Source organism: Bubalus kerabau, chromosome 11 (genome assembly GCF_029407905.1).
Source record: "Bubalus kerabau isolate K-KA32 ecotype Philippines breed swamp buffalo chromosome 11, PCC_UOA_SB_1v2, whole genome shotgun sequence".
NCBI classification, from domain to species: Eukaryota; Metazoa; Chordata; class Mammalia; order Artiodactyla; family Bovidae; genus Bubalus; species Bubalus kerabau.
The window spans coordinates 78,910,967-78,937,422 of record NC_073634.1 but is presented as its reverse complement, the minus strand read 5'-3'; the positions used below and the strand labels follow the sequence as shown (position 1 = coordinate 78,937,422).

General features: G+C 41.8%; 1 long non-coding RNA gene across 2 annotated transcripts; it reads right to left on the bottom strand.

Annotated features, from left to right (window-relative positions):
* Positions 1-14,861: 14,861 nt before the first annotated feature.
* Positions 14,862-20,475, bottom strand: LOC129622510 (uncharacterized). Of its 2 annotated transcripts, none has more exons than XR_008700025.1 (3): positions 20,199-20,475; positions 15,766-15,861; positions 14,862-15,322 (listed from the first exon to the last, which is right to left on the bottom strand). It is a non-coding gene; the product is annotated as an uncharacterized LOC129622510 (long non-coding RNA). The 2 variants fall into 2 exon arrangements; XR_008700026.1 differs by lacking the exon at positions 20,199-20,475 and adding an exon at positions 19,593-19,825.
* Between the last annotated feature and the right edge of the window lie 5,981 nt (positions 20,476-26,456).

Below are 26,456 nucleotides of genomic sequence, written 5' to 3'. Positions count from 1 at the left end.
TGAGTTTTGATGAACTCTTATTATGCAATCTGCATTTTCAGGACAAAGCAATAGCTTTGCAGCCTCAGAAAGTAGCACAGAACTGTGGTGTGTGTGCTTACAAGCAGTGGAGGTGGTGGGGTTGAGGGATAAAGAGGAAATTGCAATATCCCCCAGAGACAGCACCTAACCTCAAGTTCGGGGCTCAGATATTTCAGCCTTAAAGATCCTTCTCAGAAACTCAATTTCTCATGAAAGGGACTTATTTCCTTTAAGACTGTGCCACTTGCCTTTTCTTAAACACTAAGCATCCTAGATCCCTCATTCATCTCAGGCTCTTTCACTTCCTCTTTCCAGCACATCTTTCTGCTTCATCTGGATAGGAGACACAATCAAATACACTCAAATTATGGATGATAGCTGAGGCTGAAGGGAGGGAGAAATTTCCGGAATAAGACATGGACACTTTCTCAGAGTCAGTGCACAGTCACTTAAAAACCTTCAGACACAAGGTTTTTGAAATATCATAATACTCTCCAGTGTTGGCAAAGGTACAAGGAAGTGAGCCCTGTCACAGCGCTTGGCAATGCATTTCAAGGACTTTCTATATGTCCATAACCTCTGACCAGTAATTGCTCTTCTGGGAATTTATACATAGGGAATTATCAGAAATGTGGGCAAAGACTGACATTTAGGAATACTTAATGCAACATTTTGCTTGTGACCCACACTGGAGGACTTCTGTCTTCTGAAAATTAAATAAAATTATCCTAAAACTCTGTCTTATGTGCTATGGAAATTCCAACGTCTTCCTCAAGATTTCTGATAATTTTCAGGGCTTAAGTTTTAAGCTCCTATGATGACTGAACCCCAAATCTTTCCAATATTAATCTAAATTCAGAGTTTTATGCCAACTGAGGTTGGGGATTCAGTCCTTTTTTTTTTTTTTAACTTTCTCTCAAAAACAAACATGTAGAATTTGTACATGTTTAAGTGTTTAGAGAGCTATCAGGAAAATTGAGAGAATACAGACACAGTGGAAACAGTGGCTGACTTTATTTTTCTGGGCTCCAAAAATCACTGTAGATGGTGACTGCAGCCATGAAATTAAAAGACTCTTGTTCCTTGAAAGAAAAGCTATGACAAACCTAGACAGCATATTAAAAAGCAGAGACATTACTTTGCCAACAAAGGTCCATCTAGTCAAAGCTATGGTTTTTCCAGTAGTCATGTATGGATGTGAGATTTGGAGTATAAAGAAAGCTGAGTGCCAAAGAATTGATGCTTTTGAACTGTGGTGTTGAAGACTCTTGAGAGTACCTTGGACTGAAAGGTGATCAAACCAGTCCATCCTAAAGGAAATCAGTCCTGAATATTCCTTGGAAGGACTGATGCTGAAGCTGAAGCTTCAATACTTTGGCCACCTGATGCAAAAAACTGGCTCATTAGAAAAGACCCTGATGCTGAGAAAGATTGAAGGCAGGAGGAGAGGGGGACGACAGAGGATGATTTGGTTGGATGGCATCACTGACTCGATGGACATGAGTTTGAGCAAGCTCCAGCAGTTGGTGATGGACAGGGAAGCCTGGCTTGCAGCGGTCTATGGGGTCTCAAAGAGTCAGACACAACTGAGCAACTGAACTGAACTGATGGGCTTCCTCACATAGGCATGATCAATTATGACTCCATTTGCAGCCCCTCCACTCTCTCTGGATAAGCTGGGAGTGAGGCTACAGCTAAAACCCTGGGGCATATAGATAGATAGATAGATAGATAGAGATATAATTTCCTATTATCTCTCAACAAATATGTTTTCACTTGTAGCCAAAATCATCTTTAACACATAGTACATCAAACTCTTAGCATCTCTACACCTCAGTTTTCCCATCTTTACTACTGATATAACAATAGCAATTTATTATATTGAATTCATGTAGAGATATAATAATCTAATGCATACATATAGCAAATAATTATACATATTATATATAACTATATGTATACATATGTATATATATTCATTCTTCCCTGAATAATGACTAGGGGTCTAGTAAAAGAAATTCTGAAATGGAAAATACAGGTTTAAGTTTCTCTTTGTCTAGCAGTCTTTAAAAATCTGGCCTTATGAGCCATAGTTTATGTCAAATCCCACCTACAGCCTTTGCTCTGGATCCACTGTATTCACTTTGTATTCATATGCTTTTGCCTAGGAGGCTGTTCTCCTTCCAGACTGTATTTGCTGTTTCTTCTGCCCTACTGCTTCCTCCCATGCTCAGGACCTGGAGAACTCATCTTTTCCTGATTTACCTACCTGCAGAATATATTGATCATTTTGTTTTCCTCTGTGACCCATAAAATGTGTGTGTGTGCTTCCTTTGGCATGTTTTTTGAATACTGATGGAAATTTGATGATATTAAGGCAAGAATCCAAAAAAGAAAAAATTGAATCCTACTAATCAATGCTTCTCCCTGATGAGATTCTGATGAATCTAGTCTCAAGGAACAGTAGCCAAATGGGATACACATTACTATTCTGCTATTAGTTCCAAGACTGTATCAGCACTGAACCCTCCTAAAAATTGGGTGAGAGAAGTAGATTTGGCTCAGGGTCTAAATAGGGCCTCCTAATTCCTCCCTCCCACTGTGCATGAAGTCTAAAATTTGCCTTTCACCACCATTTTAGTGGCCACATAAAAAAAGGCAAACCAGAGCAAGGAGAAAAAGGAATAGTCAGGAACAAAAGGAGCCCTCTTGGAGTGCCAGTTCTATCAAATACTGCAGAATATTTACCAAGGTGTGTGTGCTTAGTCGATTCTGACTCTTTGAAACCCTATGGACTGTAGCCTGCCATGCTCCTCTGTCCATGGAATTCTCCAGACAAGAATACTAGAGGGGTTGCCGTCTCCTCCTCCAGGGGATTTTCCCAACCCAGGGATTGAACTGGAATCTCTGGTGTCTCCTGCATTGGCAGGCAGACTCCCTCACCACTGAGCCATCTGAGAAGTCCATATACAGAGGGGCATGAACTAACTCTTTCCTAAGGGCAAGCACTATCCAGGTCTGTCTACCTCGGGGCAGCAGGAAGTGCCAAAGAGCACAATTAGTGCCTTAAACAATGATGAGTCATATTAGCAAGATTTTCTTGGGACAGTTCTAATGAAGGGAGCTGAGACTAAAATGTCCTTTCCCAGTGGAATGTGTACAATAAACTTCACGTATTATGTGATAAACTACACTGCTACCCAACATGCCCCCAACTACTACACCCTGCCCCTATACCTTCCCACTTACCTGTTTGTGACCCAGTGACTCTCTGGCCAATGAAGTACACATTTCTACCCAGGTGACAACACTTACGGTCAGAAGCTTTAAGAGAAAACCCTTTCTTCACCAAACTCTATTAACCTACTGCCCAGGTAGCCACCAAATTTCCAGAAAGTAGCTGCTCTATCATCCTGGGTCCCGGGATGAGAAAGGGGATGACTCAGAGCAGAGCCCCCTGGCAATCATCAGCCGCTGAGTAGGGCATGTGAGTAATAAAACGTGTGCTTTTGAAGTGACTGAGATGTTCCAGGTGTTTGTTACAGCAGCAGAGCCTGGTCTAATCTTGATGATTCTGGAAGTTCCTCTAGGAATGGATCCTTCCCTATATCATCAGTCTTATACAGAGTCCAGCACAAATACATGCTCAACAGATCTGCAAAAGAAACTGAAGAATGTTCGTAATCAAAGCTATCACTTTCTTCACTGAGAGGCAATGTGGTTTAACAGAATAAATGAGACTTTGGAGTCACAGAGACCCATTTAAGGGGCTTCCCTGGTAGCTCAGCTGGTAAAGAATCTGCCTACCATGAAGGAGACCCCAGTTCAATTTCTGGGTGAGGAAAATCTTCTGGAGAAGGGATCAGCTACCCACTCCAGTATTCTTAGGCTTCCCTGCTGGCTCTGCTGGTAAAGAATCTGCCTGAGTTTGATCCCTGGGTTGGGAAACCCCCCTGGAGAATGGGATGACTACCTACTCTAGAATTCCGTCCTGGAAAATCCCATGAATGGAGGAACCTGGGGCGGGGCATAGTTCATGGGGTCGAAAAGAATCAGACATGACTGAGCGACTTTCACTTTCAGACCCATCTAAATACCAATTTGCCACTTACTAATTGTGAAATTTTAGTAAGTTCCAGTTTCTAAGACTCAATCACCTGATTTAAGACCTGCTTGAAATGCTGTCCTTAGAAGGGTTCTTGTTAGTGTTAAATGAGAAAACATCTACAAAGAACTTCTATGTTGTCAGAATTTGTAGACACTTAATCCATTGAGTTTGTTGTTAACAACATTGGCCACTTTTTTGTTTTATCCAAAAAAACTGCACTCATACACTAGAGGTAAAGAAAAGGAGCAATATATTGCAGATATTTCTGCAGTATAATCAATAGTACTGAATAGTTGATTGGTTGAGCAGGATGCAGGGAAGCAGTAGAGTGAAAGTGTTACTCAGTCTTGTCCGACTCTTTGCAACCCCATGGACTGTGGCCCACCAGGCTCCTGTGTTCATGGAATTTCCCAGGCAAGAATACTGGAGTGGGCTGCCATTTCGTTCTCCAGGGGATCTTCCTGACTCTGGGATTAGAATCCGGGTCTCCTGCATGGCAGGCAGATTCTTTACCATCTGAGCCACCAGGGAAGCCCCAGGAAAAAGTAGAGGAAAAAGTAAAGTAGAGGATAATTACTAAGACTTATGAAGGAGATGGTGTGAGCACTGCTATTTGGTCCATACTGAGCAGATGGACAGGTGTTGCTTGACATGGTTGCACAGGGGTATGGGATTATAATTTCAGCTTTAAGTATCTTGAGTCCCAGGGGATTACGGGTCACCCACATGTGGTTTTTGAGTTGATAATGAATGTATATGTCTGAAAATTAGGAAAGATCTGTATCTGTACATAAAATGTTTATTGACTAAATGAATAAATTCAGGTCAAGAGAGGTAAGTTAACACTTGAGTTTTTGGTAAGCATGTTTCATATTTCATGTGTACATTTTTGCATAACCACCAATTGCCTACAGATAAAGGAAGTAGCCTACTCTGACCCTTATTTGTATATGTCCTATTCTGACGTGAAAAATTTAAAACTATTTTGAAACTTTAAATTTACATTAAGGAGAACCAGGTTTATTTACGGGCTTCCCTAGTGGCTCATCTGGTAAAGAATCTACCTGCAATGTGGGAGATCTGAGGTTCATCCCTGGGTCTGGAAGATCCTCTGGAGAAGGGAATGGCAACTCACTCCAATATTCTTACCTGGAGAATCCCATGGACAGAGGAGCCTGGCAGGCTACAGTCCTTGGGATCTCAAAGAGTCAGACATGACTGAGAGACTAACACTTTCATTTTTCATGTTTATTTAACCAAATATAAAGATAGTCACCAAAGATTAAACCAATTGGGAAGTATAAAAAGAACTAGCCTCATTAAGCAAAATCTTCAGAAAGCTTGCCATTTAGCACCAATTTTTGTGTCTCAAAAGTTTAGTCATTATTCTCTTAATTAGTACTAGTTTTTAGGCTCAGACAGTAAAGCATCTGCCTACAATGAGGGAGAACCAGTTTCAATCCTTGGGTTGAGAAGATCCCCTGGAGAAGGAAATGGCAACCCACTCCAGTACCCTTGTCTGGAAAATCCCATGGAGGAGGAGCCTGGTAGGCTACAGTCCATGGGGTCACAAAGAGTCAGACACAACTGAGCAACTTCACTTTCATTAACCACAGGTAGAGATGGTAGTTTGAAGAAGATGGAGTGACTTTCCCCAAATCATTATTTTAAAAACTTGTTTTCTTTTTTTAAAAGCATGAACTCTGAGAAAGGTACAGCCCTGGACAAATTGTGAGACGATAAAATCACAAGAGACCACAGCTTTAGACAAGGCAATGGTGAAAGAATTTGGCAGGGGGGTGCCCAGGTTAGGTGCCAAGGATGGCGGACTGGGGAGTGATAACTTCCATCTGAGGAGGTCAGGTGAGTTTGTGGGGAGTCTGTGATTTTTGAGATAGTTCTTAAAAATTAAGCAAACTATATAGATGTGGGGTAAATGGTTTGAGGACAGCACTGTAAAGAGGAGAATTATGGGAGTAAAGGTATAGAGGTAGGAAAGTGTTGGGTACATCCGAGTACTTCAATTTTATTATAACTGAATATTTATAAAGTGGTGAGCAATGGGACTGAAAATGTAGATTAGGGCCAGGCCACGAGGATACTGAATACAGGGCTAAGGAATAGGATCTTTATTCTGTAATAGATCCTAGGACTCCATTGAAAGAACTTAGGCAGAAGAGAGATTGACTCTTATACGGAATTTCAAAAGAATGATATTTGGGGGCTTTCCTGGGGATAAATTTTCTCATTATAAAGGCAGGGAAATAATATTTACTGCACAAGGATGGTTTTAAATGAGATAACCTCTATAATGCCTTGGCTGGTAATAGGTTCCCTTCCCGGCCTCTTCCCTGAAAGTGACCTGATAATATCCACCTGCTCCTCATTAAGACCCCAAGGGCAGCAACTGCAACAATGAGGAGATATTAACATGGGCAGGTGCTATAAAGGCAGCTGGAGACCCACAAGCAGGGATTTAGCAGATAAAGTAAAGGCAAGCAATAAAAAGAAAAAGGGGGAAGAAATGTTTGCCAAGGGCTGTTGAAAAGAAATAAATTGGAAACCTGTTATGCATGTATCTGGGACACTGCTGTTAACTCAGGAAGGGAGGGAGGGCTCACAGAGGGAGCTCCAGTGGGTCCTGGAGCGCCAAGGAAACCAGACCCTCTGGCTGTGTGTGTGTGTGTGTGTGTGTGTGTGTGTAGATACCACAGCCCATCACAGCTGTACTGGCTGGCAGAAGGGAGCTGGAGCTAAATCACCAGAATTGTTTCAGTTAGGAAAATTGCTCTCATCAAGTCACAATTGTGACACCACAGTAGTGTCTGCAGGCAAACTGACACATGCAAAGTTCCAGCAGGAAAATCTACGGGGTAGGGAGTGACAGTCCTCAGGGCACCACTAGGAACCAAATATACAGAGTGGAAACAGCAGAAGATGGGCCTCACTGCTGCTGGGGTTAAGGTCTTACCTGTATAGCAAGCCCTAAAGGGAGACTCAGGGTGTGATCCAACCACAGATGTCTGGCCAGCCATTTAAGTATCAAGAAGTCATCAGCGCCCTTGAAACAATGTGTTCACTGTAGAAGAATAGGAAGGGAGGGACTGCACTTGCTGCTCTCCAAAGAGGAGTCTAGGCAGAAACAATGTGCCTTCTATGAACTACGAAGCCCTCCAGGCCACCATGAAATGTGCAGACAGATTCTAATGGACAGAGATGCTCAGAGAGGCCATATATAGTCTGCTATAATCAAGGAGTATACTGGAAGAGGGCACGTGAGGTGAAGCTTGAAGAATGAGTAACAGGGAAACACAAGGGAAGTTAGCCAGGGTTGACCACACAGGGTAAACAATAACAAGGGTAGTTGGTAATGGCAAAACTAACTCAGACACAATGACTGTTCCTCCTGCTCAGTGCTTTCACGCGTATTTGGCTGCAACCTACAAAACGTCTACAGACAAGATTTAAAATGTCATGAATTACTGCCCTTCCTCCTAACATACCTCCTCCAGAGCAAACACTGACAGCCGCGCTTCTGGAAGACCCTGGGGGGCAAACCCCCACCTGCCTCTGGGAAGAGCTCACAGCTTAGGTTGTGTCCTGAGCAGCCACACAACACCCCAGCTCCACACCTCCAACCCTGGGCAAAGAATCGTTAGCTCTTCTCTCCTAAAGGGTCCTGTATAAGAATGCAGGCTCCATAGGGCAGGAATGTTATTGAATCAATAAATGAGTGAACAAACAGGATAGGTAAATTGTCCAAAAGAACTTAAAGGGAGGGCTCCATACATATCCTAGAGAGAAGGGTTGGCAGACTGTTTACACATATAAATATCTGTTGAATTACTGAATTAAATAATGCAAGAATCAGTGAATAAATGGATATGCTACTTTAGAAATGATCAGAATTTTGATCCCTGAGAGAAGTCTTCCCCAAAGGTGTGCACTGGGCAAGCTTTATGACATGTACACAGCACCGTTCACCACAGCAGCAGAAATGAAGTTTCCAGTTCCCTGCTCAGGGCCATAAAAGATACCAACTCCCATGCATACCCCACCCCAACTGCCCATGTACACCAAGCCCACCTTGTACAATGTCATAAGTTCCTATGACCACAAAACCTAGTGAGTTAGCTAGTGAGCCCTTAGAGATGACAAATCAGTGTGCATTTTAGATGAGAAAAACAATATACTGATCCAGACAGCCTGAGCTGCAATAATTTGGTGGTTCTATGATTCGGCAGGGGTGTGTGTCCTTCCTTGGTTAGATGACTCGTGCCAAGACAGGGAGCAGTTTCAGTGTTACTATTCCCACCATCACTGGCAAAGCCCATGAACAATTTCCAGAAAACCAGAATAGGATCTGGGTAATAAAATAAAGTCAAACCTTTTTTTTTTTTTTCTTCCATTGTGCTAGTCTAGTTTTACTTGCTCACAGCGTGCCACTTGCAGAGAACTTGTATCCTGCAGTCTTGGGATCAGAGTTTCCAGGGGCCAAATGGCCACTCCCGACACTTAGGCTCAGCACCCGACCACATGCAGAACCACTTCTCTTTACACCATGATTCTGCTGTGTGCCAGCTGTGCCAGGATATTCTGCACTGCCCAGTCACCTTGCCTCCAACTCGCCAGAGCTGCACCAGCCCCAAGAACTCTGCCCCTCCCCAGACAGAACCCTGTAAAGCAGCCCCGCCCTTGGAGAGTGCTGCTACTTGAACCTGGGCTCACACCACTCTAGTCTTTGTTCAAAGGGTAATACTTTTGCTTCTGAACCAAATTCCATTTCATTCTATCAGCCTGAATAGCACCAGGCAGAAAAATCCTTGTTGAGTACTTGGAAGGGTCAGTAATACTACTACCGCTTGGCTTAGATCACTTGTGATCTCCTTCCTAGACAGACCTAAGATGCTTTATTCTTACCCAAGTAGGTCACCAAGTGCTCCGCGTTTATACTTGGCATCAAGGTGTCATGGCTCCCAGTCTATGCATGCTCTGTGCACCTCATGTTGTTGTCTTTTAGTTGCTAAGTCGTGTCTGACTCTTTGCAATCCCATGGACTGTAGCCTGCCAGGCTCCTCTGTCCATGGGATTCTCCAGGCAAGAATACTGGAGTGGGTTGCCATTTTCTTCTCCAGGGGATCTTCCCAAACCCTCGTCTCCTGCATTGGCAGGCGGATTCTTTACCACTGAACCATCATGGCATACTTGACAGATTTCAGCCATGTGCTTGGAAGCAGAGTTCTCAGAGGGTGGCAAACATTTATTAAATTTTCTTTATAAACCTTCATATCCTAAGAACACACAAGTGGCTCCCAAAAGACACAATTTGTAGACAGATTGAAGCTCCTATGAGAGCTTCAATTCTGAGACCCTGGGCAGATGGCAACTCTGTGCCCATCACCAAAATGTTAATGGATTTCTCCACAGTGACCCTACCCAAATTCCCAGGGACTGACTTTCAGCTCAAACAACCAGCTCACCAGCAACCTGGACAAGCTCAAGCTCTTCGTGGCATTTTGTTTATTTAAGCTACATAAATTACTCGCTTTGATTTGGCTCCCAGTTGGTAGGTAGTTATCCTCCTTCACTCATAAACCAGTATTTAAAATGCTGAGGACTCACACTGCCTTCAGTGTCCTTAAGTTCCTGGCTGAATTGAGAGCTTTGTTTAGCTCAAAAATCTCGAGCCTTAGTCTTTGTCTTTTGAATATGGGTAGACTCTTTACCAGTGGAAACCTGTAGCTCTCTGAGAAATAAGCACAGATCCATGCTAGGGAGTTATAAAAAAATCTCATCTCAGCAGAGAAAGACATTCCCATGAAATGTTCTTCTCGGCCTTGGTGGCAGGCAGAGCTGGCAGCAAGCAGGGTACCAACTGCTACTGAAGGGAATGATGAGACATGCTGGTCGTGTCCAGAAGGTGATTTGGGTGAGGCAGTGGGTACCAGGAGGGCTGGGAGGTGGGCTGGCTGCCTGGAGCGCTCAGGCATAATTCCCTCTACCTTCATGCTGTCGCTCTTAGCCCTTTATGTGGCACCAGTGGCATGCCACATCAGCTGCACCTGTGCCCGTGTGACTTTCAGACTCAGATAAATACCATCAACGGATGTCAGGATGATGGGCACCACGGAACATGCCAGTGATTGATCTGTTTGTTTCCATCCCGGGGCTCTGGGTCTATTAAATAAACACTGGTATTTTGAAGGAAAAGCAGGAGAAATGACGCTGAGGAGTGGCCTTTAAATTTCTTGTTTGCTTTGGATGTTGTTGTTTGCTCTTCAGGTTTTTGTTTTTGTTTTTTTTGGTGGGAAGGACTTTTTTTTTTTTTTTTTTTTTTTTTTGATAAATAGATCTGGACACAAGCCGCAGGACTTCATTTGCCAGTCTCAGTTCCTCACTGAATACACTCCACAGCTAGCAAGTTATCAGTGGTGAGCTGATTTCCCTGCTCTTTTGCAAAATTCTGTCCTATGGCCAGATTAGACATGAGAAATAGAGGGGCTTTGTGATATTTCTCAGAGGCTTCACCCTCTGAATACTCCCAAGGCCAATCCTCTTATTTCAGGCTGGGAGACAGAATCTGTGTGACACAAAAGACTCTTTTTCTCATTTTGCATGAAGCAAGTTTGGTTGTAAGGGCAATATTCCACCTGTCTGCTGCATAATCCACTGCATTTCTGGACCCTCTGTCCATGGAATCCTCCAGGCAAGAATACTGAAGTAGGTTGCCATTCCCTTCTCCAGGGGATCTTCCTGATCCAGGGATCGAACCCCAGTCTCCTGCACTGCAGTAGATTCTTTACCACCTGAGCCACCTGGGAAGCCCATATTTAATTTTAAGAAGAAATTATTTATAAGAAAAATATTTATAATTGGAATTATTAAGAAATTCTAGGTCATGAAAAGTGACCCTCCTCCAAACTTTGAAACTAATTTTGTTTTCCAGTTTTTCAAATCCTGGGGAAAATATTCAAAATTTATATTTCTTTTCTTATCTGTTTACCCAAGAGAGTCCTTTCCTTAGTATGCTACTATTTCTTTACCTGTAAAATTCAGATGCTATCACTGAGAATTTCATAAGTGGAATACTGTAAAGCTATTTTGAGTCACTTTGTTTCTTGTACCCTCCTGGGCAGATACTCAACCTTAAAGAATCAGGATATCAGTATTAGGTACCTAAGAACTTGGAATACTGCAAGTTAACTCTGTCTGCATTTAGGGTCCTGAACTGGATGATCCTGGAACAATATGAAAGGAGTCTGCATGTCCTTGTGGAAGCAGCTAGACGCAAAGAGGTAAGGTGATGTCTCCCAGTCTTCCCTCCTTAGCGCTCCCGTATCAACCTGGAATTAAAAAACAAGAAGATGAGAGGGTGGGATGAATTGAGAAAGCAGCATTGATATATATATATATATATATATACATACACTACCATGTATAAAGTAGACGGCTAGTGGGAAGTGGCTGTTTTAGCACAGGGAGCTCAGCTCAGTGCTCTGTGATGACATAGATGGGTCAGATGGGGGTGGAAAGGTGTGAAAGGGTAGCTCAAGATGGAGGGGATACATGTATACATATAGTTGATTTACTTCACTGTACAGCAGAAACTAACACAACATTGGAAAGCAATTATAGTCCAATTAAAAACAAATTTAAAAAAATTAAAAATTAGAAGATAGAACATAAGACAGTCATTTTGTGAAAAGATTCCTTCCTATTTTCTGTTTTTTTTGTTTTGTTTTGTTTTGTTTTTGAGAAATAGGTGAAGAAGAGCAACTGACAACATGATATCCTCTTATACTATTTCTCTATAGTTGTGTTACTCAAAGTGTGGTCTGTGGTCCAGGGCTAGATGGTGAACTGTTTGTCAGTAATCGGCAGTGAGAGGAACAGAGACATTAAAAGCAAATATGTCACAACTTCCCTGGTGGTCCAGTGGTTAAGACTCTGAGCTCCCAATGTAGGTGGCCTGGGTTTGATCCTGCATCAGGGAACTAGACCCCACATGCCACAACTAAGACCCAATGCAACCAAATAAATAATTTTTTTTGAAGAAAAGCAAATATTTAAAAAAGCAAATAATTTTTTTTTAAAAGCAAATATCTAAGAATTAAAGCAATTCAATTCTTGGATAGCAATTTGACATTCCACAATTTCCATCCAGTAACCTGTGGACTCAGCTTTTTTGAACAGCATACAAACTAGTCTGGGTATTATCAGATTTGGTGGTAAATCACAATGGCTCAAATTGTACTCAGTCATGTGAATAGGATACATCTATCTGTGACAGATGAGAAATCAAAAATGCTAGATAGGTGACTCATAGATAGGAAGAACAAACAGGTCCTTTACCACAGAGAGTGAGAAGCACAGTATTATTTTAATCACCAAACTCATAAACTACCCACTCATTGTCCATCCTACTAGGCTGAATGTATGTTCCATGAGGGCAGGAACTGTGTCTACCTTCTTCTGTACTGTTACCAGAACCTAATATTACAATCCCTGGTTTGTTGAATGAATGAATGAATGAAGATGTTTAGGGTTCCACCTTCCCCTCAGGTTTGGCAGACATAAGATATCACAGCAACTACATTTCTATGTCAAGTCTAGAAAGGATTACTCAAACCTCTCACTCGCCTTACTTACCCACTCCTTAATGTCAAGGCAGTGTGATGGAAGATTCTGGAATACATCTCCAAATGCATAAGTCAGGTCTCTAGATAAATAGGATTTCCTCCATAGAATTCATTTTAACACCACCTTTTCAGGGTCACTGCTATTCCAAAAGCACAGTGCAACTGATATTTCTTATTATAAGTACTTGCTGTTTGGAAGTCATCAGTGTCCCATAAACATGCCATGGTTCCTAATAAAATTTAGAGAGTAAACAAGGCTAAAGTTTTAGGGTTCCTGACAATATCCAAAAAAACCATAGAAGTCATGGCCTTGTTCCCCTAGAGGACGTAGGAAAGATAGACAACACTCACCATCATCAAAAATATCATAATATTTTGACTTTAAATATATTTTGTTGAAGAAATATATTTTTGTAGTAGAAAGTGAAAAGCATTAGGCCAGAGTCCACAGCGGCTCTCACTTGAGGGTGCTACAGCCCCTCAGCGGGACATGGAAAGGTATGGATGTTCCCATTATCACTGTATACAATCCCACCAAGTGGAAATGCCATAAAACCATCATTTTATTATGCTCAAAGATTGTGTGGGTCAAAAATTCAGGAGTACAGTTTTGTGTGTATTTTACAACATCGAAGATCTCTGCTAGGAAGATTCAAATAGCTGAAAAGTTCTCAAATATCTGTGGACTGGAATCACGTGGTCACTTCTTCATTCACATGTTTGGTATCTGGGCCAAAAGGACTCAAAGGTTGGGCTTAGCTGGGATTGTTGACCAACCCAACTATATATATATATATATATATATATACCACTTCTCTATAAATTGATTGTGTCTCACCTCCTAGCACCCTTGGGGAAGTCACATGTTGTCTCAAGCCGCCAAGATGATTTCCTGCAAACAAGGGGGACGCTACATGGCCTTTTAGGACCACACCTCAGAGGTCACACAGTATCACTTTTCCTGTACTATATTGGTCAAATAGCTCAGTCGGTAAAGAATCTGCCTGCAGTGCAGGAGACCCGGGTTTGATCCCTGGGTTGGGAAGATCCCCTGGAGAAGGAAATGGCACCCCACTCCAGTATCCTTGCCTGGAAAATCTCATGGACAGAGGAGCCTGGTGGGCTGCAGTCCATGGGGTCGCCAGAGTTGGGCACAACTAAGTGACTAACACACACACGCACACTGGTCAAATTCAGGTACACCCAGATTCAAGGGGAGGTAACATGTGCCCCACCCCTTGTTAGGAGAGGTGTAAAAAAATGAACAGCCACATCTTAAAACCTCTCCAGTGCAGAAAACTTCTGGAGCCAGGGATGCTAAGGATCCTACAAAGCATCTGAGAACTTTGCATCTCTACAAACTGTCCTTCTGAAGATGCCAGCACTACCCCATCTATAAACACCAGATCCTTGGATTCAGAGAAACCAGAAAGAAGTCATTTAGCCCAAGGATAAGATTAAAAAAAAAAAAAAACAAAAACTTGGGGGGGGGGTGTAATATCAAGGTGTGGGTTTGAAGGGCTGAAATTAGACTCCAGATCTCTTTCTTCCAAGGTAGATAGTCCTAGGCACCTTCTTATGACAACATGCTTTCTTCAGGTAAATCTGTGCTAAAATTCCTAGTGTGTAAAATTTAACAACAGATGTTAAAACTGGTAGCAAAAAGCATGATGAGTAACAGGATACTGACATGGTCCCATAGTCTCTGCCCACACATTTACTAATTAATAGAGAAAAAGTATAACCTTGCATTGGAAAATGCTGGTGGATAACACCTTTATCCAATGAGCCAAGTGACAAATGGGTATCACTAGACTCCTGATATAAGGCACTGAGAAGGCACAGCATCACTTTTATGACATTCCTGCTCAAATATATTACATAACCTGAATCAAATCACATTTCAGGAACATCCTGTAAATAACTGGGCTATGTTTTTCCCAAAAGTGCAAAATCATAAAAGATAGTATCCTTATTCCCAAACAATTCAGATAAAAAGATGATATTCATAGACACACACATAACAGAGGAGAATGAGAAAATAAATGGACACAGCAGTCAGTAAATCTGAAAAGGAGGTTTGCAGAAGTTCCTGTAATACTCTTGTGACTTCTTTATAAGTTTTGTATAATTTTTAAATTATATCAAAATCAAAAATTACACAATCAGCAAGAATAACAAAACATTTAATGGTGAATTTGTTGATGGTATGTTCTCCCAGCTACTGCAATGAATTCCATTTCTTAACTTTCCAAGGAGTCATAGTTTAAACAGACCACAAGGTCTTGAGCTCTGCTCTCATGCAGCTCTGTCTAGTCTTCAGGGATCAAGGCTTTGTTGGGAGATGTCAGCCAGAATATTTCAGGGTACAAATTGGCCTTTTAGTTAGGTTATAGGGAAGCTGGTATAACAGAGACCCCAAATCCAGAAGTTTCAGTAAAAGAGAATTTCATTTCTCTCTCATCCAACAGTCCAGGGAGTTGAAGTAACTCTGCCATCCTCAATCAGAAGCTTCCATTTCTGGGTTCAAGGGAGCAGCTTTGATGGCCACTTCCTAATCAGACGGGAGGGGGAAAGAAGGAGAGAAAAGGACAGAGTTTCATTATAAAACTCAGTTTGGAAGTTTGCCTACATCACCTCTATCATCATCATTTTCTTGATCAAAATTTAATCACAGGCCACAGCTAGACCATAGGGAGGCTGAGTAATCAAGCTCTGTCTCTGTAGATGTGGACATACTCCTAGCTAAAACTCAGAGTAGGGCAATGTTCTATTATTAAGAAGCAGAGAGTGAGAAGGGATCATGGTAGGTAATTTGATCCCCTGCCCAGGGAACAGAGACTGGGGGCTTCTACAGGACCATGAGAATATCTCAGTCATGTTTCCAACAGGGGTATGAGTTTCAGGGGTAGGTGGGAAATTCATGGATGAAATTGGTCTCCCAAAATAGAGATTGTCCAGTTTGGTGTCCATTTGAGACACTGTTAATTTGAGTACCTGTTAGATTTCCAGACTCAAGATGCTTTATTCTAGAGACAAGGCCAACATTTTTCTAGCCATAGAGAGAATTGTCTTGTCAAATTTATTTTCATTCTGCGGACAAAATAAAATATTTTTATTCAAAGTGGACTTCATCCATGCCCACATTCATATCTACATGCACACACACACACACACACACACGTGTATACTGCAGACATGGTATATAAAGTCACTCTAGAGTGCTCCCTGAGTCCTCTCTTAGTGACTCCATTGATTGGGAATGTGAGGTATATTTACACTGTCGACTCTCACTTACATTTTATGGTCACTAAATGGCTGTCATAAAATAACTGGCAAATTATCCAACATTGCTTTTGAAGGGACCATGTCTCGACTTGTCAAATTTATCAGTGGCTGAACTGCTTTACGGGTATCTGAAAAAATAACTTATCCCAGAACAGGCAAGCTAACACATCTGTATTCTAGTTGATTAAAGCTCTATTTAATTTTTGAGGGTTTTCCCTCAAAGTAGCATTCAAAATGTCACTTTCCCTTCCCTCCTTTCCTCTCACATCTCTGTCGGACGCAGACATGTACACGGGCAGACTGCAATGTGCTCTGCTTTTTCTTCTCAGCTTCACTGCGCCCCTAGGGAGGCAGAGAGGAAGTTAACAAGGGTGTATGAGGACACCATCTGATTTATTAGAACAGCCAGTTTGCCATGTTAAGCCAAGTTCTGAAGATATGAGGACCACCAAGGAACATTAGGCATTTATCATCATCACAAAGCCTGAAGACAGGATTACACATGTATCAGGAAACCACAGATCCTAAAGCTCCCAAAGTGCCACAAAGAGGTTTTGAAATTCACCCTGGTTTCCGAAGAACCTCCCTCCTAACCCTGCCTGTGCCCCAGATCTGGAGGAACTGATCCCTCCCTCCTCCTGGTGACTCATCCAAATGCCCAGCTAGGCTCACCTTGGCTCCCATTACAGGCTCTTCAGCCATCTCTTCCACACTTGCCTGGTCACAGCCCCAGACCAAAGACTCTCAGCAAGGCTGCCAACCTTGGCTCATTGGCAAACCTCTCAATACCAAGAGCAGGGCATTCTCAGACTATTGCAACTCCACTGTGTTAATAACCCACAGTCACTCGGCTTTTCAATCCTGCATCCACAACCAGGGACTGTCACTGAAAGCAATATCCAGGGACTTGCCTGATGGTTCATTGGTTAAGACTTTGCTTTCCAACGCAGGGATGTGGGTTCAATTCCTAATCGGGGAGCTAAGATCCCACATGCCTCCTGGCCAAAGCAACAAAACATAAAAAAAGAAACAATATTGTAACAGATACAATAAAGACTTTTAAAATGGCCCCACATCAAAAATAAAGATAAATAAAAATAAACAATAAAAATAAAATGATATCCAAATCTAGAAGGTCTCATCTAAATGTCATAGGTAGCTCAACCTGATGATTATAAGTGTACGTTTGAGTATGAGTTCCTGGGTTTGTGTCTTGTCTCTGCTGCTTATAAACTTTGACCCAGGCAAGCGACACCTCTCTCTGCTGCAGTTTCCATACAGTTTCCATCAGTGTTGACCTGATGGGTACTACTACCTATGCTATGCTAAGTCACTTCAGTCGTGTCCGACTCTGTGCAACCCCATAGACGGCAGCCCACCAGACTCCCCCGTCCCTGGGATTCTCCAGGCAAGAACACTGGAGTGGGTTGCCATTTCCTTCTCCAACTACTACCTATATCACAGGATAAAGTTAAGTGAGTTAATACATATAAGTCACTTAGAAACATGCCTGACATAATGAAGGCTCAATAAACATTAGCTATTCCCATCACTATTATTGTTACTATCATAGAATCTGACAATTAGAAGATCATTAGTGGCCTTGTCCAGAGTAATTTCAGTAAACCAGTGAAGATATATAAACCAGTGTGATGGGGAAAGATGAGTGAATGGGGTGGAGAGAAAGTGGAAACATGGGATTTTTGCCAAGAGAAGGAAAAGAGATATGAGGTGGCAACTAAGAAAGATCGCAGGGTCAATAAAAAATTGATTCATCCTTTAACCATAAAATACCTTGGCAGAAAAATTGTTATAAAGCTTTGGTAATTCTAATAAATTGGTACAAATTACAGTCAATCTATTAACAATAGCGAAACAAGCAAAGTACTTAAAAGTTTACCAAGTATTCTATGTTTATCTCACTTGATTCTTAAGTCTGAGAATACAGAGGCCACCCTTGACTCCATTTTATACAAGAAGATTCAAGTCTCAGGTGAAATACCTTGTCCCAAGCTACACATCCATTCTGGCCACCCTTGTCTCTCATTTCTAAATTCTTAATATTTCAGAAATGCTATTTATTATTCCTATGGATGTGAGAGTTGGACTGTGAAGAAGGCTGAGCACCGAAGAATTGATGCTTTTGAACTGTGGTGTTGGAGAAGACTCTTGAGAGTCCCTTGGACTGCAAGGAGATCCAACCAGTCCATTCTGAAGGAGATCAGCCCTGGGATTTCTTTGGAAGGAATGATGCTAACACTGAAACTCCAGTACTTTGGCCACCTCATGCAAAGAGTTGACTCATTGGAAAAGACTCTGATGTTGGGAGGGATTGGGGGCAGGAGGAGAAGGGGACGACAGAGGATGAGATGGCTGGATGGCATCACTGACTTGATGGACGTGAGTCTGAATGAACTCCGGGAGTTGGTGATGGACAGGGAGGCCTGGCGTGCTGTGATTCATGGGGTCGCAAAGAGTCGGACACGACTGAGCGACTGATCTGATCTGATTCTCATGAAGCTCAGAGAATCTCCACCAATGAAACCAAGTATATTTTCTTAGCTCAAAATTAGAGAACTGCTATAAACTGCTGAGAGCCTGCTTGCCCAAGCTTATCACTCAGGATAAGCCTTATAACAGAATCTTCTGCATTATTCCTTTTGGTCAACCAGGGGTCAGTTGAGCAAGTGTATGTGCTGACACCCAGACACCTGCCCAGAACCCCGAACATCTTCCTCTTCTGCTGATCTCCTTCCTTAACACTGGGCCACCAACATACACACACACAAAAACACATACATACACACATACTCACATACATACACACATACTCACATACACACACACACACACCCCTGAGCCAAGGGTGAAAGTCCCTCCTTTAACTCCAAAACACTAACCACCAGGGCGCTCACTCAGGACTGAATTGCCACCACTGGTAAGTTGTTAGTCTGCACACATATCTCATCTCTCTTGTATTTTGAGTTGAGGATAGTCCCACCTCTTTATAGTCCTCAGCAGGCCCTGCACCTGCCATGAGATGTTTTGCTCCCTCCTTCTGTTTCCTCTGCTGGTTTGTATAAAGCCCCAGTGACTTAACAGTGCATGTTCTCCTTATGTGTGTGCCCAGTCGTGTCTGACTCCTTCTGACCCCATGAACTGTAGCCTACCAGGTTCCTCTGTCCATGGGATTTCCCAGGCAAAAATTCTGGATGGGTTGACATTTCCTACTCTAGAGGATCTTCCAGACCCAGGATCAAACTCAGATCTCCTGTATTGGCAGGCAGATTCTTTACCATTAGCTCCACCTGGGAAACCTGTGTTCTTTTTGGTGTTGCTTTTTCTTGTGACTCCCTGGGGCCTCACTGTCTAAATGGAAGAGGTTCTGTGCTGATAGACAACACTGACCAAGATAAACTTGGCAGTGACCAGTGTTTGCAAGGTCACTCTGGGGACCAATCTGGCTGAGCACAGCAGGGGATGCCAGCTGCCCTAGAGGCCCTCCCATCTCCAAACGGGGCCTGACACTCACTCACCCAGGACTCTTGCTCATCAATCGTGGCACATCACAGAGCACTTCATGCTCCCTGCTCTTTCTCCATCCATGAGAGAGCTGCTGTTTCAAAGTTCTCCTTGGATAGTGAAAGCATTTCAAACATTTTGTTGCAAAGAGGTTTGGCCCTTTATTTTACATTCCTCTAGTCACAAGCAGCAGCTTTCGAACTGCTTTTAAACATAGTGGGGAGCAGGAAGGTTTGTAAAATATGGAGCTTACATTAAACAAGTCCCGTAAATGTAATTTCCTTTATTAGGAAAGGGAAAGATGTCACAGAGGGAAGAAGACAGATGTACCAATCACCTATGCTGCTATAACAAACAATGACAAATATAGCCACTTAAAAAAAAAAAAAATGCAAACCAGGGACTTCCCTGGTGATCCAGTGGTTAAGAGTTCACCTTCCAATGCAGGGAGTGTGGGTTCAATCCCTGGTCAGGAAGATCACACATGCCTCACGGCCAAAAAACCAAAATATAAAACAGAGGCAATATTGTAATAAATTCAATAAAGACTTTAAAAAGGATCCACATTAAAAAAAAAAAAAAACCAACTTGAAAAGAACCACACAAACTTATTATCTTACTGTTTGAAGGTCAGAAGTCTGAGGCATGTCTCTCAAGGCTAAAATCAAGGTGTAGGCAGGACTGCATTCCTTTATAGGCAGAATTCTTTTTTCGTGCCTTTCCCAGCTTCTAGAGGAAGAACTTCTAGAGGAAGAACTCACAGTTCTTCACTTATGGTCCTTTCCATACTCAGAGGTTGAATCCTTCTGACTGATTATTCTGAGCTTCTCCAGGTTCACAATGCCTTTCAGCTCACTCTCTCCCACTTTTAAGGACCCTTCTGGTTGCATCAGGCCCACCAGGATAATTTTCCTATTTTTAAGACACAGTGATGAGCAACATTAATTTCATCTGCAACCTTAACTTCCCTTTGTAACCTAATACATTCACAAGTTCTAAGGATTAGGATACGGACATTTATAGGGGAGGGGAGGCATTAGTAAACCCACCACAACAGATATCGTTGGAGCTATGCTCAATTCACAGTTTAGTGATGCTGGTATTGAACTCTGAAATTTGGAAGACAATTTCAGGGTAGTCTGAACCATTCCCACAACCTGCCAGCCTCCCACATCCAAAATGGATCTGCCGAGGTGCTAGCCACACACAGGCTAGTGAAGACTCAGGTCCCCGGGATGCAAGTTCTGATGAATCGTCTTTGTAGAATTCATGGAAGTGCAAGCTCTCTGAGCTGCTCTCCATTAACCAAATGTTTAATAAATCCCCTCCATGTCTTTGGTGAATCACATTGACTGATGACACAGCATGCTGAAGCTCTCTGCTAGTTGGCTAATTTCTGATATATATTAACACTGTCCCTTCCAACAATCGAGTGGGATGTGCAGCCATGTCAGCCGTGATTGTGTCCCAACCATTCATGCTTGTATGTATGCTCTTGTAATGATGTGGTTTAATTAAACGTCATATAAACCAATGGAAGACAAACATGAAAAGAGAGGTTTTTTTTGTTTTTTTTTTTTTTAATGTATACCAAATAGAATGCCTTACAAAGACTGGATAAAGATGAGTCATTTCAAAAAAAGAAGAGACAGGCAATTAGATGGTAAAACAACTGTTAGAGAGAGGAAATATAATCACAAAAATCAAGGATTTTGCCGAAAAGCAGAAGTGGAGCCAAAAGTGAGAATTAGCTACAGTCTTATAAGAAGGAGGCAGAAGTGGAATATGGTAAAAACAAGGTGGGAGAAACCCTTGCTGATTAAAAAAGCCGTGTTAAGTGAAGCAGACCTCGCTTGTACTGGCTGAAGGGTGGGTGAGTTAGGGGAGGCACGCTGACTGAAACTGCCCTCCCTGGCCAGGTACCATAGTAACCACTTGCATGGGTTGTTTTACAACAGGAGGTCCTGGTGAGGAACACGGAACTAATAAGCCACCACCAACCAGAAGAGTTTGGGAAAGGTAAGAAGGAGACACCACATGTCCAACCACCTCTCAGAATCCTTCTTGTGGCATCCATCTTGGCTGAGCAATGTGTATGCCACCAGGAAGGACTCTGCGTCAGAGTGATTGGCCAAAGACAACCCAGAAACTAATCCTTTCATCATAAAATCCGAGACTGTGAGTCACGTGGCAGAGCAGTTCTCCTGGGTTCCCTTACCCTACCGGTCTCTGCTCAGGCACCCTTTGCAATTAAATCTCTCGTTTTGTCAGCTTCTGTGTCTCCTCAGACAATTCATTTCCGAGTGTTAGACAAGAACCCACTCTTGGGTCCTGGAAGGGGTCCCCCTTCCTGCAATAGGCGGGTTAGGTCTGACTAATGTGAATTTCCTGTGTCATCTACCTGAGGATGGATTTGAGGATGGTTCGAGAAGTGCTGTGCAGATATGAGGATTACCTCTGTAAGGGTGAGGAGGACAGAAGCTTCTCCATCACAACAGTTGCTGTTTCCCCAAATCCTCCTGCCTTTCTGCCCGGAACTAGTAGGAGTATAGGAAAACCATACTGTCTGAATAAAATCTGTCAAGCTGTGCATGATCCCAGGCTGAAAGATCAAGCCATTGAAATAATGCTTCTCTGAAAAACTACTTTCAGCAAGTCCCAGCCCTTTCCTTGGTGACCTTACCCTTTGGAAGACAGTTATTAATTGGGGAAATATTGAAGTGCATCTGATGACAGATCTTCTGACCTCATCCTTTGTCTTGCTCTTGAGCACATCTAAAGAAGAGGATAAATACTTTCTTTAGTCACCATCTTAAAGGCTCCATGGGCCTTGTGCCCATACATGCAAATCTGGGTCCTAAATGAATTCAAGACAGTGGAAGGAGACAATCCAGGAGCTCTGGCTACACATTTCTTCTGCCTTTCCTTTTCTGTGGGTTTTCTGTGTTTTCTGAGTCTGTTTTCAGTGACACTAGGGTCTATGCCTTCTCTAAAAGGAAGAGTTGAGTCATGGAATGAGCGAGAATCCTGGTACATGTGTGCAAATGCCACGCAAAACATATGGAATCTAGGTTCCTAACTCTTGGTCATCCCTAGCTCTCAAGGAGCAAGACAATGTAATTGTATGTAGATGGGTCAAGAAGCAGATATTTATGGTAACAACGACTTTATACGTGAGACAGCAAAAGAGACACAGATATAAAGAACAGACTTTTGGACTCTGTGGGAGAAGGCAAGGGTGGGATGATTTGAGAGAATAGCATTGAAACATGTATATTACCATATGTGAAATAGATGGCCAGTCCAAGTTCAATGCATAAAACAGGGCACTCAAAGCCAGTGTACTGGGACAACCCGGACGGATGGGATAGGGAGTGAGGTGGGAATGGGATTTGGGATGGGGGACACATGTATACCCGTGGCTGATTCATGTCAATGTATGGCAAAAATCACCACAATATTATAAAGTAATTAGCCACCAATTAAAATAAATATATTTAAAAAAAGAAACAGATATTTAATATAGTTTCAAAACAAGAAAATAAACCAATAGACAAAACTAAAATAAGGTAATTGAAGATTGAAGGGAAAAGGAAGTTGTGTGACAGAAATACATCATATTCTAAGCAAATCAACAAATGGTATTTTAAGTTGATAAATCATACCTAAATTATTAATACTATTAGAAGTATTAAAAAATGAAACAGTTAAAAGAAGGTGTGGGACAGGGAAAGAATTGTTTCTTTCCATCGGATATTCCATTGGATACTTTGAAGAAAGTGAAGAAGAACTAAAGGGCCTCTTGATGAAAGTGAAAGAAGAGAGTGAAAAAGTTGGCTTTAAACTCAACATTCAGAAAATTAAGATCATGGCATCCAGTCCCATCACTTCATGGCAAATAGATGGGGAACAATGGAAACAGGGAGAGACTTTATTTTGGGGGGCTCCAAAATCACTGTAGATGGTGACTGCAGCCATGAAATTAAAAGACGCTTGCTCCTTGGAAGAAAAGCTATGACCAAACTAGACAGCATATTAAAAAGCAGACACATTACTTTGCCAACAAAGGTCCATCTAGTCAAAGCTAAGGTTTTCCAATAGTCATGTATGGATGTGAGAGTTGGACTATAGAGAAAGCTGAGTACCAAAGAATTGATGCTTTTGAACTGTGATGTTTGTTAGGGAGGACTCTTGAGAGTCCCTTGGACTGCAAGGAATCCAACCAGTCAATCCTAAAGGAAATCAGTCCTGAATATTCATTGGAAGGACTGATGCTGAAGCTGAAACTTCAATACTTTGGCCATTTGATGAGAAGAATTGACTCATTGGAAAAGACCCTGCTGCTGAGAAAGATTGAAGGCGGGAGGAGAAGGGGATGACAGATGAGGAGAAGGGGATGACAGAGGATGAGATGGTTGGATGGCATCACCAGCTCAATGGACATAAGTTTGAGTAGGCTCCAGGAGTTGGTAATGGACAGGGAAGCCTGGTGTGCTGCAGTCCACGGGGTCGCAAAGAGCTGGACACAACCAAGTAACTGAACTGAACTGAACTGATTGGATACTCTCTTGTACTGTTTGAATATGTATGTAAATAGTAAAATGTCTAGAAAAAATGTACCATTAAACTTTTAAAAATGTGTTCATTTCAAGAAGCAGAAAGTGAAAAGAGAATCCATTTACTTTTCAACCTCATGTTTGTATTATTCCCAATGAATATGCATTCCCATTGAAATCTGAAACTTGACAGTGAGTGATTATATATTTATAAAGTGGGATATTATGAAACTATTTAAAAGATTGTTGTTGTGGAAGACACATGGCAAGGAAAATTGTTCATAATATATGACCAAACTGTTAAGAAGAGTCTTAAATGCTATTCCCATGTGACCAAGGAACTGACCATATTCAGAGCTTGTTTGATTTGGAGCTTAAAATATGTTTTAGATTTCTTGTTCTGTCAGTTATAAAAATTTCAACAACTTGCTAGCAATAATCAAGTTAAGATAATAAAAGTACAAAAATACAGCAAAATACTCATGTTGTCTATTCCCTAGAGATAACATTCTAGTGTGGAGTCTTTTGGATTTTTTTCTATGAATTTAGAAATTTTTTCTCTGTACATATATACCTATAGACACATACACACATATGATTTCATTTAAAAAAATGGGATAACTCCTTCTGTTGTAAAAAGTGCCATTGCCTTCTCCAACTAAAGTAATACAGAAGGTTAAAATATAAGTGTATCATTAATGAATAGCCCCATGTTAAATTAGTAATATGTTTGTTCTTTCACAAATAAATTTTCTCTGGGAAAAAAAAAATGTGTATCATTCTCACACAAGGGCCTCATTAGTTTTTTTTCTGTATCCTTTTACATTTATAGTATGAACTGCTACAACAAGGATAGCATTTAAAATATTATCAAAATTATAAAGACTTTGAATTTAAAATGAGTTCAAAGACAATTAGCTTAAAAAGCCCAAAAGGCTTTATTGAGTTAACAGTACATTTAAAAAATGAAATTAATTTTAAAGCATTGATTTTTTTCTAAAAGAGAGAGACATTTAAATTGTTTTTTAATTCAGTGTTTCAACTCAAGAAATTGAAATTAACTCAATTTAGGTTTTCTATAGCGTTTGCAAATAGGGCTTGGTATTCATATGGTCTAAATATCACTGCATGCCAACTTCTCGTAATTTGCTGCTTCCCAGAAAGCTGGATTCAACAGTCAGCAGGCTTGCCTTGAACAGCACTGCTTGGAAAATGGGGCTGGGAGAAGCACCATTTAGTTCTAGAGGCTGTCAGAGAATCATTAAATGTGATGGTTCTATGCATGCAGTCTATAAAACAATGGCATTGAAGTTTTTGGCTAACCCTTGTGCTAGGGAAATCTAGTTTGGGAAAAGCTTAATTCACTCATTATTGTCATTCTCTGGAAAGCTGCCCCCCTGACCGTCATATCTGCTATTTTTTTCTTATTGCTTCCTCTTTGAACCATACTATATGTCTATAATCCCTGTGACGAAGGCAAATGGAAAGACTGCCTTCACTGAAAACTGGAGTAAGAAGGCACTTCTTGAGTCCAGTGCCCTCTCTGGCACACCAACACATCATGGTCTTGTATGACAAGAGGAAGGGCCACACACCTAAATGAGGCCACAGAGTGGGGAACTCAGGCTCAGATTGGGTAGTGTGATTCATGGAAGAATTTATTAAAGCTCCCTTATACGTAAGGTAATGCACTGGGAGCATATTCATCAGCAAATCAGATTTTTGTGTTCTAACCCTAGGGGCCTTCTAGGAAATAATTAGATGAGCTTGGGTAAATGATCTAACCCTAATGTGACCCAGTTTCCTAAAGTAAAATGGGGACGATAAATAATACCTCTGTAAATTAGCTTTTAAGCACTTTCTTGACCCAATTCTGAGCACCTGACTAGAGGCCAGTCAGTTCCCCTTCTTGAGTAGCCAAGTAAGTCTACACTCCCAACCACCTCCCTTATCAAATCCTCATACTTCAGGCCTCTATAAACCCATCTTAATCATCCTAGGGCCAAGTAACAGAATTCTTGACAGCCCTTATGGCACAGAGTCTACTAAGATTATCCAGGTTAGCCAATTCTGAGTCTGTTGGCCCTGTCTTGCTCTTTCCTTCCTGAGGAAACCCCAGTGCAGGTGCTTACCCATGGTGTTCTTCCCTTTGCTTCATTATCAACCCTGATGCTTCCCCTAGTGGCCCTGCATGGCATGCTGCATTTTCCCCGGGGAACTGTGGGAACAACAAAACTGCATCTTTCTGTTTTCTTTCTCTTGATCTGTGTTTGGCCTCACAATATCTCTCAAAGTTAAAATGACCTGCCCTGCACCACTCAC